Genomic DNA, 13227 nt, shown 5'->3' with positions numbered 1-13227 from the left:
TACCAAATTTCTAATCAAAATATAAGGTAATTCACGACCATAATTTGATGAATATTTACTTATGCAATTGCATTATTATTGATAGGTAAATCACAAGCTAACGCACTAGAATTTTTATATCCCATTGCAATGCACAAGCATTGTTCTAGTTGATTAGAAAAATATGTAGAATTTGAATATGATGTTCTTTTACCTGTTAAACTTATTTCAAATGCTATATAGGGGGACAATATGATCAATAGCGTAGGATCCATCTTTCTTTCTTACAGGTGTAAATTGGCTTAGAAATCAACACCTCAGCAAAATTAGTTTGGAGAAGAAACAAACCATCTGTAACCATGCATGCACGACTCGGTAAAACTTCCAGGTGAAAAAAGTAGACTTCTCATCTTATGTGAAGAGAAAGAGAGACACCCTAGAATTGGCCACATTCAAGCGAGTTGTGATTGTGAGCATAGAGCCCGCCGTTGACAAGGGTGGGAAGGAGGGTAGACGGCAACATAGCTGGGATACACGTGGACCCATTGAGGTCTTCAGTCATGATTATTTTGTTAAGGACGTGTGGTATTTGTTTCCCCATTGCAACGCACGGGCTTTTTTCTAGTATAAACCTAATAATAAAGGGATATTGTTTCTAGCGGTACATCACTAAAATTACTCTTAAAGTTGCAAAATATTACCTATCAAAGCCACATATAAGTGATAGAAAACGTTTCACGCATGTCAATCCCCACCTGGGCTGGTCCATTCAGTACGGACCTCCTTCTTTAGTTTGAGCAGCCCATATCCGGGCCACCTGCTTATTTAGTTTTTCTTTTTATTTCTAATCTAAATAATCTGGGACTTCAAAAAAGTTTCGAAAATTTAAAATAATTTTTTTGAAATAAAAACTTTAATAAATCATAAAATGTTCACGATTTTGTAAATAAAATGTTGCTTATTCAAAAAAAATTCAAAATTTTGAAAAACAAATGTTCGGGAAATTAAAAAATGTTCATGATTTTTTTAAAAGTTCATGTATTAAAAATGTTAATGACATTGAACAAAATTTTGTCAATTCAACAAATGACCATGAATGGAAAATATCCTAAAAATTCAAAAACTGTTCGTGACTAATAAAATAGTTTATTCATTGATAAAACGCCCGCTGATTCAAAAAACGATCATGCATTTCAAAAAATGTTCGTTAGATCAAAAAAATGTACGTGAATTTAAAAAATTGTTCCACCAATTTCCAGAAGAATGTTCGTCGATTCTACAAATGTTCGCCGGTTCAAGAAAATTATTTAAAAAATGTTCACATTTTTTTTAAATGTTACTAAATAGTATAAAATGTTCATGAATTCAAAAAATGTCCTTGATTTTAGAAAATGTTTCAAAATTTGTAAAAGTGTTCACGAATTAAAAAAAAATGTTCATGATTTCAAATATGTAACCAGTTTAAAAAATGTTCATGATTTTATGAAATTGAGAGTGATAGTGTATCTCGGTGATGCAGTAAAGTATGATCATCGCCACTGAAAAGCCATTTACTTAACAAACATCTATTTTTAATTTCAAGTAACTCAATACCCAAACTCCCTTGGTCTTTAGGACGGTAGATGATATTCCACTTTGTTTAGCGATGCTTTCTCTTATATTGATCACTTTGCCAGAAAACCCGACTACGAAAGTAATCAAGTCTTTTTCGAACCCCAACTGGTATTTCAGAAAAGGAGAGAAGGAACATGGGTAGACTAGTGAGAACAGAATATATCAAGACAAGACAATCCCCATATGGAGCATCTTTCACGCCCATGATGCAAGCTCTTTTATTCTTGAAATGGTCCTCAATTGATTTCCATTCTTTATTTAGCAACTTTCTATAATGAATAGGAATTACCAAATATTTAAATGGAAAAGTACCTGCCTCACAACCAAAAATGTGGCCATACTCATTTTGCATCTCAACAGCTTTGCCAAAGCAACATATTTCACTGTTGTGAAAGTTAAACTTAAGTGTCGACAGTTGTTCAAATATAGAAAAATAAGCTTCATATTAACGGCTTTGTCAAGGTCATTGTCGGTGTCAAAACCGGCGGATCTCGGGTAGGGGGTCCCGAACTGTGCGTCTAGGCGGATGATAATAGGAGACAAGGGACACGATGTTTTTACCCAGGTTCGGGCCCTCTCGATGGAGGTAAAACCCTACTCCTGCTTGATTAATATTGATGATATGGATAGTACAAGAGTAGATCTACCACGAGATCGGAGTGGCTAAACCCTAGAATCTAGCCTATGGTATGATTGTTGTTCGTCCTACGGACTAAAACTCTCCGGTTTATATAGACACCGGAGAGGGCTAGGGTTACACAGAGTTGGTTACAATAGGAGGAGATCTTCATATCGTATCGCCAAGCTTGCCTTCCACGCCAAGGAAAGTCCCATCCGGACACGGGACGGAGTCTTCAATCTTGTATCTTCATAGTCTAGGAGTCCGGCCAAAGGTCATAGTCCGGCCATCCGGACACCCCCTAATCCAGGACTCCCTCAGTAGCCCCTGAACCAGGCTTCAATGATGACGAGTCCGGCGCACAAGTTGTCTTCGGTATTGCAAGGCGGGTTCCTCCTCCGAATATTTCATAGAAGATGTTGAACACCAGGGTAGTGTCCGGCTCTGCAAAATAAGTTCCACATTCCTTCGTAGAGAGAATAATATTTGCATCAATCAGATCTGCTGACGTATTCCGTGGCGTGACATCATGCCACAACCAGGCTCTTTATTCATTTTATTATTCCACCTCAGCGCGTTTAGCGAGGCGGTTTCCCTGGCACGTCTTGTCAAAGCAGAGATCGTGTCCCCTTATTCCGGGATTCTCATCAATACGGGTGTGGGTAACCCAACCGCGCCATTAACCGCGGCGCTTGGGGGTTAAGCGAGTTTTATTAGGCCGGTGGGGAGCTCGTAGTTTTGGCCTCCCATATAAGGGGATAAGAATCCGCCCTTTCCATTCACGCCCTCTTCCTCCTCTGCTTATCCGTCCCTGCGCGCTCGAGCTCCAGCGCCCAAGCCCGCGCTTCCCACCTCAACCTTCTCCAACCATGTCAGGAGCGGGAGGTAGATGGATGGCCTCCTCCGTCACGGAGGGACAAATCAAAAACCTGAGGAAGGCCGGATACTTGTCTAACGACATCGCGCACCGGCTCCCAGATGCAGGGCAACTTATCCCCACCCCCAGGCCCCATGAGAGGGTTGTTTTTCTTCCCCATTTCCTCCGCGGACTGGGTTTTCCTCTTCACCCGTTCGTCCGGGGGCTCATGTTCTACTACAGCCTGGACTTCCACGACCTGGCCCCGAACTTCATCCTCAATATCTCGGCGTTTATCGTCATGTGCGAGGCCTTCTTCCGCATCCAGCCCCACTTTGGCCTATGGCTGAAGATCTTCAGCGTCAAGCCGAAGGTCGTGCAAGGCCGACAGGCGGAATGCGGAGGCGCCATGGTGGGCAAGATAGCCAACGTCACCTGGCTCGAGGGTGCCTTTGTGGAAACCATCAAAGGGTGGCAATCTGGGTGGTTTTATATTACCGAGCCGCGTGACCCTAAATGGGCAGCGGCCCCTGAATTTCGATCCGGCATCCCCACCCGGCTCACATCTTGGAAAGAGACGGGCCTGTCGTGGGGCAATCCGGAAGAGGTGACCGGACTCCAAACCTGCGTCCGAGACCTGGTGGACAAGAAGGTCAAACTTGTCAACGTGGTCCAGGTCATGCTCTTGCGCCGGATCCTCCCGTGTCAACGACAGGACTTCAATTTGTGGGAGTTCGACTCGTCCCGGCACCAAACTCTATCTCGGCTCTTCGAAACGAAGCACGAGGACGCCTGGAAGGTGCTTTCCAAAAGCTCCAAGGTCTCCCCTCCCGTCACCGAGGATCGCCGGTTCTGCGCCAAATGTCAATCCTCCGAAGTAAGCTTACCTTTAGCCCCTTACGGGATATCCGCATTTCATAGTGTGACCTTATGTGGGATCCAAACTCCCGTTCCTTTGACAGGATTGGAAGAGGACATCCGGATAGTTTGACTATCCGGCCCCTTTGCCCGAAGGCCTAGTAGACGCACACTTAGCGAAGCTACTGGTTCCGGCACCCCATGTGGTGCCGGAGAAGAAGGCCAAGGAGAAGGCCACGGGGACCCGAAAGAGTTCCCGGCGCCCGATGTCATCGGATTTGCCCGACGGCTCCAACGCGCCCTCCGCCTCCGAACATGAGGAGGAGGAAGAAGAAGATGCCTCTCCCCCTCCAACGGGGGGAGGAAAGAAGAGAAAGGCCGCCCCAACTGGGGAAGCCGGAGGGTCCAAGAAGGGGAAGCCCCTTCTACCGGACTTCGCCCCCGACGCCGAAGACGGCGAGGAGGACTGGCCCTCCAGGGTCAAGCCCCTAGCAAAATCGTAAGTGTCCGGCTACCCGAATGACTTATTGCACTCCTTTATTATTTGATAGCTTCTAACACTGAAGCTAATCATATAGTCCGCCCAGAGCTCAGCTTGGCGATTCGTCGAGCGGATCTCTGAATTCGTCGGATGTGAATAGCGCTTCACTTCCGACGGCCTCCTCCCCTCTTCCTACAGACGACGCAGAGGTGGAGTCCCGTAGGGGACAAAACCAGGAGGAGGTGGTCCTGGAAGCGCCACAAGGCGACCTTCCGGACTCCCAACCCAAAGGGGGTAAAACCCCGGAGGGATATAAGTCCGGCCCTGGGCCAGACACTGCTCCGGAACCATCAGTGGTTCCAGAGCCCGACAGGCGGCGCCTTCACAAGAAGGGCAAGTCCGCGACGCCGGCGACTTCCGTCCACCCGGAGGCGCCGGACAATTTGCTGGAGGCGCTCAACGGCGCCTCTATCGACGAAGAACACCGCACTGTTATGAGTGCGGTGATTCGGAAGGTTCAGTCCGCCAAGAGCGGGCTGACGGAAGCCTGCACAAGCCTGTTAACGGGCTTTGAGGTATGTGTTCAAAAACATATATAAAAAATGTTACCGCATAGACAGTAGCCCCTGATGCTTAGTTCGGTGTTCGGAAAGAAAAGCCGAACTGAGGATCCTAAAAGATATATGCAGGAGTCTAATAGAAATGTGTCAATATGGGAATGCAGGCTGCGCTGCTGACCTCTGCCGCACTAACTGCGGAGGTCAATGCCTTGAAGTAAAGCCTCGAGCGGTGCGAGAACGAGCTCGGCCGTGCCAAGAAGCAGCTCGAGGATAAAGAGGGTATGTAGCACCTCCTGAAAATGTATATAGAAATACTTGGTTGCATAATAATAACAGGACCAACGTTAATGTTGCAGGAGCCGCGACCGAGGTGGCGACCCTGAAAGAGGCGGTTTCGAGGGCCGAAAAGAGTGCGGCCTAGAAGCGCACCGAGCGAGAGAAGCAGGAGGCGCGGGTGATAGAGGTGCGGCAAGAGCTCCAGGCTCTCGTGAAAAAACACGAGAGTTTGGAGCGTGACTCGAAGACTCGAGAGTCCAAGCTTGCCTTGGCTCTTGAGAGTGCCAAGACCGCTAAGGCCGAAGCCCAGAAGACCCTTCAGGAGATCGAGGCGATGAAGAAGATAGCCGCGGGTAAGGCATTCTTTATGCAAAGCAAAAATATAAAAGTTAATTATCTGCTACTTACCCGAATCCGGAGCTCTCCAGGAGCGTTCGCCGATCTGCCCCGTAGTGTGTCTGATGCCGCCGCATACTACCGAGCCGAAGAGGGGAGCTCGACGGAAAAAGTGTTCTGGTCTCAGTATGCTGAGGCCGGACATCCGGTGCCCCTGAGCGACCAACTGAAGCAGCTGGTTGAGCTCCACAAGGTGGCCGAACAGGCCATGAAGGGCCTCATAGCTCGGCTGTGGCCTGGAGAAGCCATGCCTGGGAGCTACTTCGGTCTGGTGCGGCGGCTGGTGGACGCGTGTCCGTGGATTGAGGTCGTCAAGCGCTCCGCTTGTATTGAAGGTGCCCGTCAGGCCCTTGCCCGTGCTAAGGTGCACTGGGGCAAGCTAGACGCGGAGAAGCTGTTGACGGATGCGCCACCGCTGGGCAAGGAGTATCGTACGCCCGAGATGTATTACAATGGCGTTTTGAAGGGTGCCCGCCGCATAGCGGATGAGTGCTCCAAAGATGTAATTTTTGAGTGAACTCGCATTTGTTATCCTGTACGCTGAAGCTTTGTTCATATGCGTTAAGCAACGCTTGTTAATTTAAAATATTACCTTCTGTGCGGACGTTTATCAAATCTAAGAGATGCAAGTCGTCGGCTTTGACCCCCATGCCACGAGTGCTGGGGTGTTCGGGATAAACCTGAGCGCTCTTGTTCCCATTCTTGGGTCCATCTAGGGAGGCGTTCAGCATAGCGAACCAGGCCGTCGGACTTATATTGCTTTATCACTCTCACTTAGCCATATAATTCTATAATTTTAAATTTCGGCGAAGCCCCTAGTATTCGGAAGACCGAGTTCGGGGCGCTATCCACGCCTAGGCCGGATAAGTCCGGTTCCTCGCTTGAAGCGGCATAAGTCTTTAAGGACTCGAAAAAACCTCGCGAACAGCGACCGGTCTCTCGCACTATCATGACTATCAGTTTTAGCTTTCTCTACTGAGGTGTTAACCCAGCTCAACTGGGGCACAATCACAATAGTTCTCCCAGCGCTACCTTAGCCAACAATGCGGAACATAAGGTACCAAAACATGGGAGCCGGGCAAACCCAACTATTGACCAAAGACATGATTCGGAGCCGATGCATATAGTGCTATAAGTTCGGGGTGCCGCACTTGTTAGAGTGTTCGGTCTTCTCACACCGCGTTATGGGGTGTTGTAAGCCCCTGGTGTATTATCCGTGCCAAAGTGTACGGTTGCATAGTGTCATGACTGAACATGTTTGCATATAAAAATAGATAAGTACAATAATGGGTAAGAGCTATGTATTGTTTATTAAAAAAGGGCTGCTGCGAGAGCAGAATGATACAAAAAGTGCGGTAAGCAAGAGATGGGAGTATTTGACATATTCCCCTTCAGGGGCAAGCTGCAGGATTGTAAGAGAAACAGGTATTAAACTTGTTATAGAGACCACCTTGACTTTTGATGTAGCTTGCTTCCTCCCTGGCTATTGCATCGTTTGTTCACCGATAGTATTGCCGGACAGACCTTCCGAATAGTTGGGTCCTGAAAGTGTGTAAAAAAGGAAAACGGCGAAATAGGGAGCCCCCTAGTGCGATTAAGCCGCATTCTGGGCGTGCCGTTGTTGTGCCCCTCCCCTTATGCCCAAGGTATCTCTAAGGCGTAATTATGTACGCGTGGTACCAGCATTGCCGTTTGGCGGGGGCTGGGGTCGGGGCCGCACTTCTATGCTTGCTCGGAACGTGCCAGCCAGATTTGTTGTAGGTTACTTCAGGCTCGCTTGACGTTGTCCGGACGTTTGGCGCCTCGATTGGAGAACTGCCTTGAGAGGCTACTCTGTACTTCCGCCACCAGGGCCGCCGTGTGCTCCTCCGTTCGGAGAGAGTGTTCTGTGTTTCCATTTACCGTGATGACTCCGCGAGCTCCTAGCATCTTGAGCTTGAGTTATGCATAGTGCGGCACCGCATTGAATTTTGCAAATGGGGTTCGTCCGAGCAGGGCGTGATAGCCGCTGCGGAATGGGACTATGTCGAAGATTAAGTCCTCGCTCCGGAAGTTATCCGGTGATCCGAAGACCACCTCGAGTGTGACCGAGCCTGTACAGCTGGCTTCGACCCCTGGTATGACACCTTTGAAGGTTGTCTTTGTGGGTTTAATCCTTGAAGGATCGATGTCCATTTTTTCGCACTGTGTCCTGGTAAACCAGGTTCAGGCTACTGCCGCCGTCCATTAGAACTCTGGTAAGGTGAAATCCATCGATAATTGGGTCTAGGACCAATGCAGCGAATCCGCCGTGACGGATGCTGGTGGGATGGTCCCGTCGATCGAAAGTGATCGGGCAGGAGGACCATGGGTTGAACTTTGGGGCGACTGGCTCCAGCACATAGACGTCCTTGAGAGCACGCTTACGCTCCCTTTTGGGGATGTGGGTTGCGTATATCATATTCACCGTCCGAACTTGCGGAGGAAATCCCTTCTGTCCTTTGTTGTTTGGCGGCCGGGGCCCCTCCTCGTCATTGCTATGTAGCCCCTTGTCTCTGGTCTCGGCACTTATCTTGCCTGCCTGCTTGAACACCCAACAATCCCTGTTGGTGTGATTGGCTGGCTGTTCGGGGGTGCTGTGTATCTGGCACGAGCGATCAAGTATCCGGTCTAAGCTGGATGGGCCCTGAGGTTTCGTTTGAATGGCTTCTTCCGCTGACCCGGTTTAGAGCCTCTGAATCCGGCGTTGACTGCCGTATCTTCAGTATTGTCACCGTTAATGCGGCGCTTATGCTTATTGCGGCGTGACCTGCCGTTGTTATCCTTGTTATCCGAATTGCCGGGGCTCTTGCTTATGTTATTGCTACGAGCCAGCCAGCTGTCTTCTCCCACGCAGAAGCGGGTCATAAGTGTCGTGAGGGCTGCCATAGACTTCGGCTTTTCCTATCCTAGGTGCCGGGCAAGCCATTCGTCTCGGATGTTGTGCCTGAAGGCTGCGAGGGCCTCGGCGTCCGGACAATCGACTATTTGGTTTTTCTTTGTCAGGAACCATGTCCAGAATTGTCTGGCCGATTCATCTGGTTGCTGGATTATGTGGCCTAGGTCATCGGCGTCTGGTGGTCGCACATACGTGCCCTGGAAGTTGTCAAGGAATGCGGATTCCAGGTCCTCCCAACAACTGATTGACTCTGCTGGCAGGCTATTAAGCCAATGTCAAGCTGGTCCTTTAAGCTTGAGCGGGAGGTATTTGATGGCGTGTAGATCATCGCCACGAGCCATGTGGATGTGAAGGAGATAATCCTCGATCCATACCGCAGGATCTATTGTGCCATCGTATGATTCGATGTTTACGGGTTTGAAGCCCTCGGGGATTTGATGATCCATTACTTTGTCTGTGAAGCATAGTGGGTGTGTGGCGCCCCTGTACTGAGCTATATCGCGACGCGGCTCGGACGAGCTTGGTCTGTTGTATTCGGCAGGGCCATACTTATTATGTTCGGCGTGACGGCTAGCGTCACGTGACGCGGGGCGCCCATGCGATCCATAGATCGATCTTGTTTGCCTTGCCTTATTCTCCAAGATGTCTTGCAGGTCTGTTGCGTCTCCCCGTACTCTGGTATGTTTTGAGCGGTGTCGAGGTGCGGTTTGGGTCGAGGGCCTGAAGGCCTCTCTATCGCGGCCACGGGGTGGCCGATCGGGCGCATCGTACGCTGGTGATGTAGGTTTAATTGCTTCCTCCTCAAGTTGGGGAAGCAGCCTGCGCTTCGGGTAGCTCTTGGATGGGCATTCTAGTTTATACTCTTCGGCCGCCAAGACTTCGGTCCATCTGTCGGCTAGAAAGTCTTGGTCAGCTCTAAGCTGCTGCTATTTCTTCTTAAGGCTGCTTGCTGTGGCTACGAGTCTGCGTTTGAAACGCTCTTGCTTGACGTGATCCTCTGGCACGATGAATTCATCGTAATCGAGGCTTGCCTTGTCTTCGGAGGGAGGCATGTAATTGTCGTCCTCATCCTCTTTGTCGGCCGCTCTCTCACGAGGGCTGGCTCCTTCATTCTCCTGCACTGAATCCTGCTGGAGGGGGTTGTCTTCGGCACTGTCCGGCGTATTGTTATCTCTGGTGCCGGAATCGCCGTTTTTGCTATGGCGGGACTTGGAGCGGCGCCGCTGACGTCGGCGCTTGGGTTGCTTCTTGGAGGGGTCATCCTCCGTTTTCTCCTTGTCATCCCCCGCTTTAGGGGTGTCCACCATGTATATGTCATATGACGAGGTGGCTTTCCAGTTCCCTATAGGCACTGGTTCTTGTTCGTCTCCTTCATCGATGTCCATGCCGTCGATGTCTTCGGAGTCGAAGTCGAGCATGTCAGTTAAATCATCGACAGTGGCTACAAAGTGGGTGGTGGGTGGGCTACAAATTTCTTCGTCGTCCGCGTCCCAACCGTGTTGGCCGTAGTCCGGCCAGGGCTCTTCTGACAAAGAGAGAGACTTTAACGAATTCAGGATGTTGCCGAAAGGTGAGTGCTGAAAGACATCCGCGGCGGTGAACTCCATGACCGGAGCCCAATCGGGCTTAACCGGGAGAGGTGCGGGATTTATGGAGTCCGGATCGGAGTCCGGCACCTCGGAGTCACGGGCCTTGAGAGGGACTAGGCTGGTATCCGGCTCTATCGCCGTAGAGATTGCAGTTTCTAGGGTGGCGTCTAACCGTCCGTCCCCGACTGGCGTAGTGGGCTCCGAGCTAATGGTCGGAGCGGACACCTGAGCGACGCTCTGGGCGTTGTCCGATGACAGAGCTAAATCGTGCCCATCATGACAGTGCGGCGCGCCAGGTTGTGGCTCAAATCCGTCAAAGATCAAGTCCCCGCGGATGTCGGCGGTGTAGTTCAAGCTTCCAAACTTGACCTGATGGCCAGGGGCGTAGCTCTCGATCTGCTCCAGATGGCTGAACGAGTCAGCCCGCAGTGCGAAGCCGCCGAATACGAAGATCTGTCCGGGGAGAAAAGTCTCATCCCGGACCACGTCACGGTTGATGAGCGAAGAAGCCATCGGGCCTAAAAGGCGACGACACAGAGGAACTCTCAATGAAAGCACCAATGTCGGTGTCAAAACCGGCGGATCTCGGGTAGGGGGTCCCGAACTGTGCGTCTAGGCGGATGGTAACAGGAGACAAGGGACACAATGTTTTTACCCAGGTTCGGGCCCTCTCGATGGAGGTAAAACCCTACTCCTTCTTGATTAATATTGATGATATGGGTAGTACAAGAGTAGATCTACCACGAGATCGGAGTGGCTAAACCCTAGAATCTAGCCTATGGTATGATTGTTGTTCGTCCTACGGACTAAAACTCTCCGGTTTATATAGACACCGGAGAGGGCTAGGGTTACACAGAGTCGGTTACAATGGGAGGAGATCTTCATATCGTATCGCCAAGCTTGCCTTCCACGCCAAGGAAAGTCCCATCCGGACACGGGACGGAGTCTTCAATCTTGTATCTTCATAGTCCAGGAGTCCGGCTAAAGGTCATAGTCCGGCCATCCGGACACCCCCTAATCCAGGACTCCCTCAGTCATGCTCAAGAAACAAAGTAGTATCATCAGTGTATTGGAGAATCTATACCCCTTCATAACCTAGATGAGGTATAGGACCTCCTACCTAACCATCTTTCTTTGCTCTTGCAATAAGAACATCCAACATATCGGCAACAATATTAAAAAGAACTGTCGCGGGCCACCCTGTCTCAACCCTTTTAGCGTATAAAAGTAATGACCAATGTTCTTGTCGGCCTTCTCTTGGGGAAATGGTTTTAACTGAGCTAGCAACCAAAGTTCCTTCTTTGGTAAACAGGCAAAGCAATCGTGCCCCCCCCCCCCCGCTCAATGTGTCTAGCGACATCGTCGCTAATCATCCGGGGCTATTGCCCAGTACCAATCCTGGTGATTACCTGAGCGATGATGTAGAGTTTGAAATGTTAGAGGCAGTAGAGATCTTCAGATACGAGTACAGGAAGCCTCTCGTCAAACCTGATCATCCTCCTCTAATAACGATGATGCGAAGATTGCATGAATGGTACATGGATACATGCAGGAAGTCTCAGAAGGATAGTATGAAGGTGAGAATTAAAGATGAGTACGGCCTCATTGGAGTTTATTTGCTGCCTGTTGAATTTGTGGAGTTATTTCAGTTATTCAATCAAGACGACCTCGACAAACAACTCATGACTTGCTACTGTCCGTAAGTATTACTTCTGTAATTAAGTCTTTATAGTTCAGCTCTTTCATTGCATGTATATATAATTATTCTCACTATATTATGCAGACTAAAGATAACCGAATGCAAAAAAGGAAAAATCTATGACATTTGATTCATTAACCCAAATACCATAAATGAATGGTCGGTCAAAGTGAGTCAAAGATACTGAGGACAACTTGCTACAATCGTTACTTCGACATCAAAACAAAGCTAAAATACTCTTTCCTTACAACTTCAAGTGAGTGTTACTGTCATGTGCATATTCGGTTTCGCTTACGCGAGGTTATAGTAATGTAATTCATGAGTTATGTGTGCGCAACTTTCACTTTATTCTGCTAGAGATTAAGCTTGACGGGGGAATAGTAACTATCTTAGACTCGAGACGTAAAGATCCCCAGGATTATGCGAACATGACTGCAATGCTCCAGAAGTAAGTTCAATCGATCATTATCGCACCATATCGGCATCTTCATTCATTTGTTGATATCAAGTAATCATTTCCGTCTGGCGGGGTTTGGAAAAAAGTTCACGGGAATGATTTTGGGTCTGCAGAGGGAGCTGCGATTTACACACCCCAAAGTAAGTAGTACTAGCTAGTTCTGTGCATCTCTCATTGAATCTATTTTCATCAATACCATTTATCATGCTTGACTATAAGTTTGATTGAACTCTATTTCCCGTAAAGTGCTTGTGGTAGGAAGACGGGAATAATTTATGTGGATACTATGTTTGTGAGTTAATCTACAATTCGACCTCTCAACAGGGCAACTCTAACAAACAATATGAAGTCTGTAAACAATATTCACAATTTTATTTTGTTTCCATCAATTGTGTTGAGTTTCATTCATATATATTTATTGACCCCCTTCTTTAAATTAGTTGTGACAGATGCGGAATGAACTCCTACCACATGATCGCATACGAGCAATTCAAGAGGAATTGGCGGGATTCTTTCTTGACCACGTCATACATAAAGACGGAGAATGCCATGTGGAAGTTGACATGGATTTTAGATGTTAGGGATTGTAAGAGATGTTATATTGTATATATGTAATAGCGTCGGATAGATATACGAAAACTACTTGTTCGACCAACCTCGGAGAAAGAGAGGTCACTCCTCCCTGTATATGTTCATGACGATCTTGTGTAATTAATGGTTCCTTCATTTTATTACTAGCTAGTGTGTCGTGTTCTCTCTATCCGTATAGTAGCTAGCACCGACCAAGCACAGAGAAAGAGAGGTCACTTCTCTCTATTAGCTAGCTAACACAATATGATCAAACCCCTAAATTAACCCTCCAAAACCCCCAAACCCCACCCCCTTTCAAAAAAAAGAAACAAAAACCCCAGCGCTTGTGAGCTGCT

This window comes from Triticum dicoccoides, chromosome 5B (assembly GCF_002162155.2).
Source record: "Triticum dicoccoides isolate Atlit2015 ecotype Zavitan chromosome 5B, WEW_v2.0, whole genome shotgun sequence".
In the NCBI taxonomy this organism is placed as follows: domain Eukaryota; kingdom Viridiplantae; phylum Streptophyta; class Magnoliopsida; order Poales; family Poaceae; genus Triticum; species Triticum dicoccoides.
The sequence above is the reverse complement of the archived record's forward strand: the minus strand, read 5'-3'. Positions refer to the sequence as shown.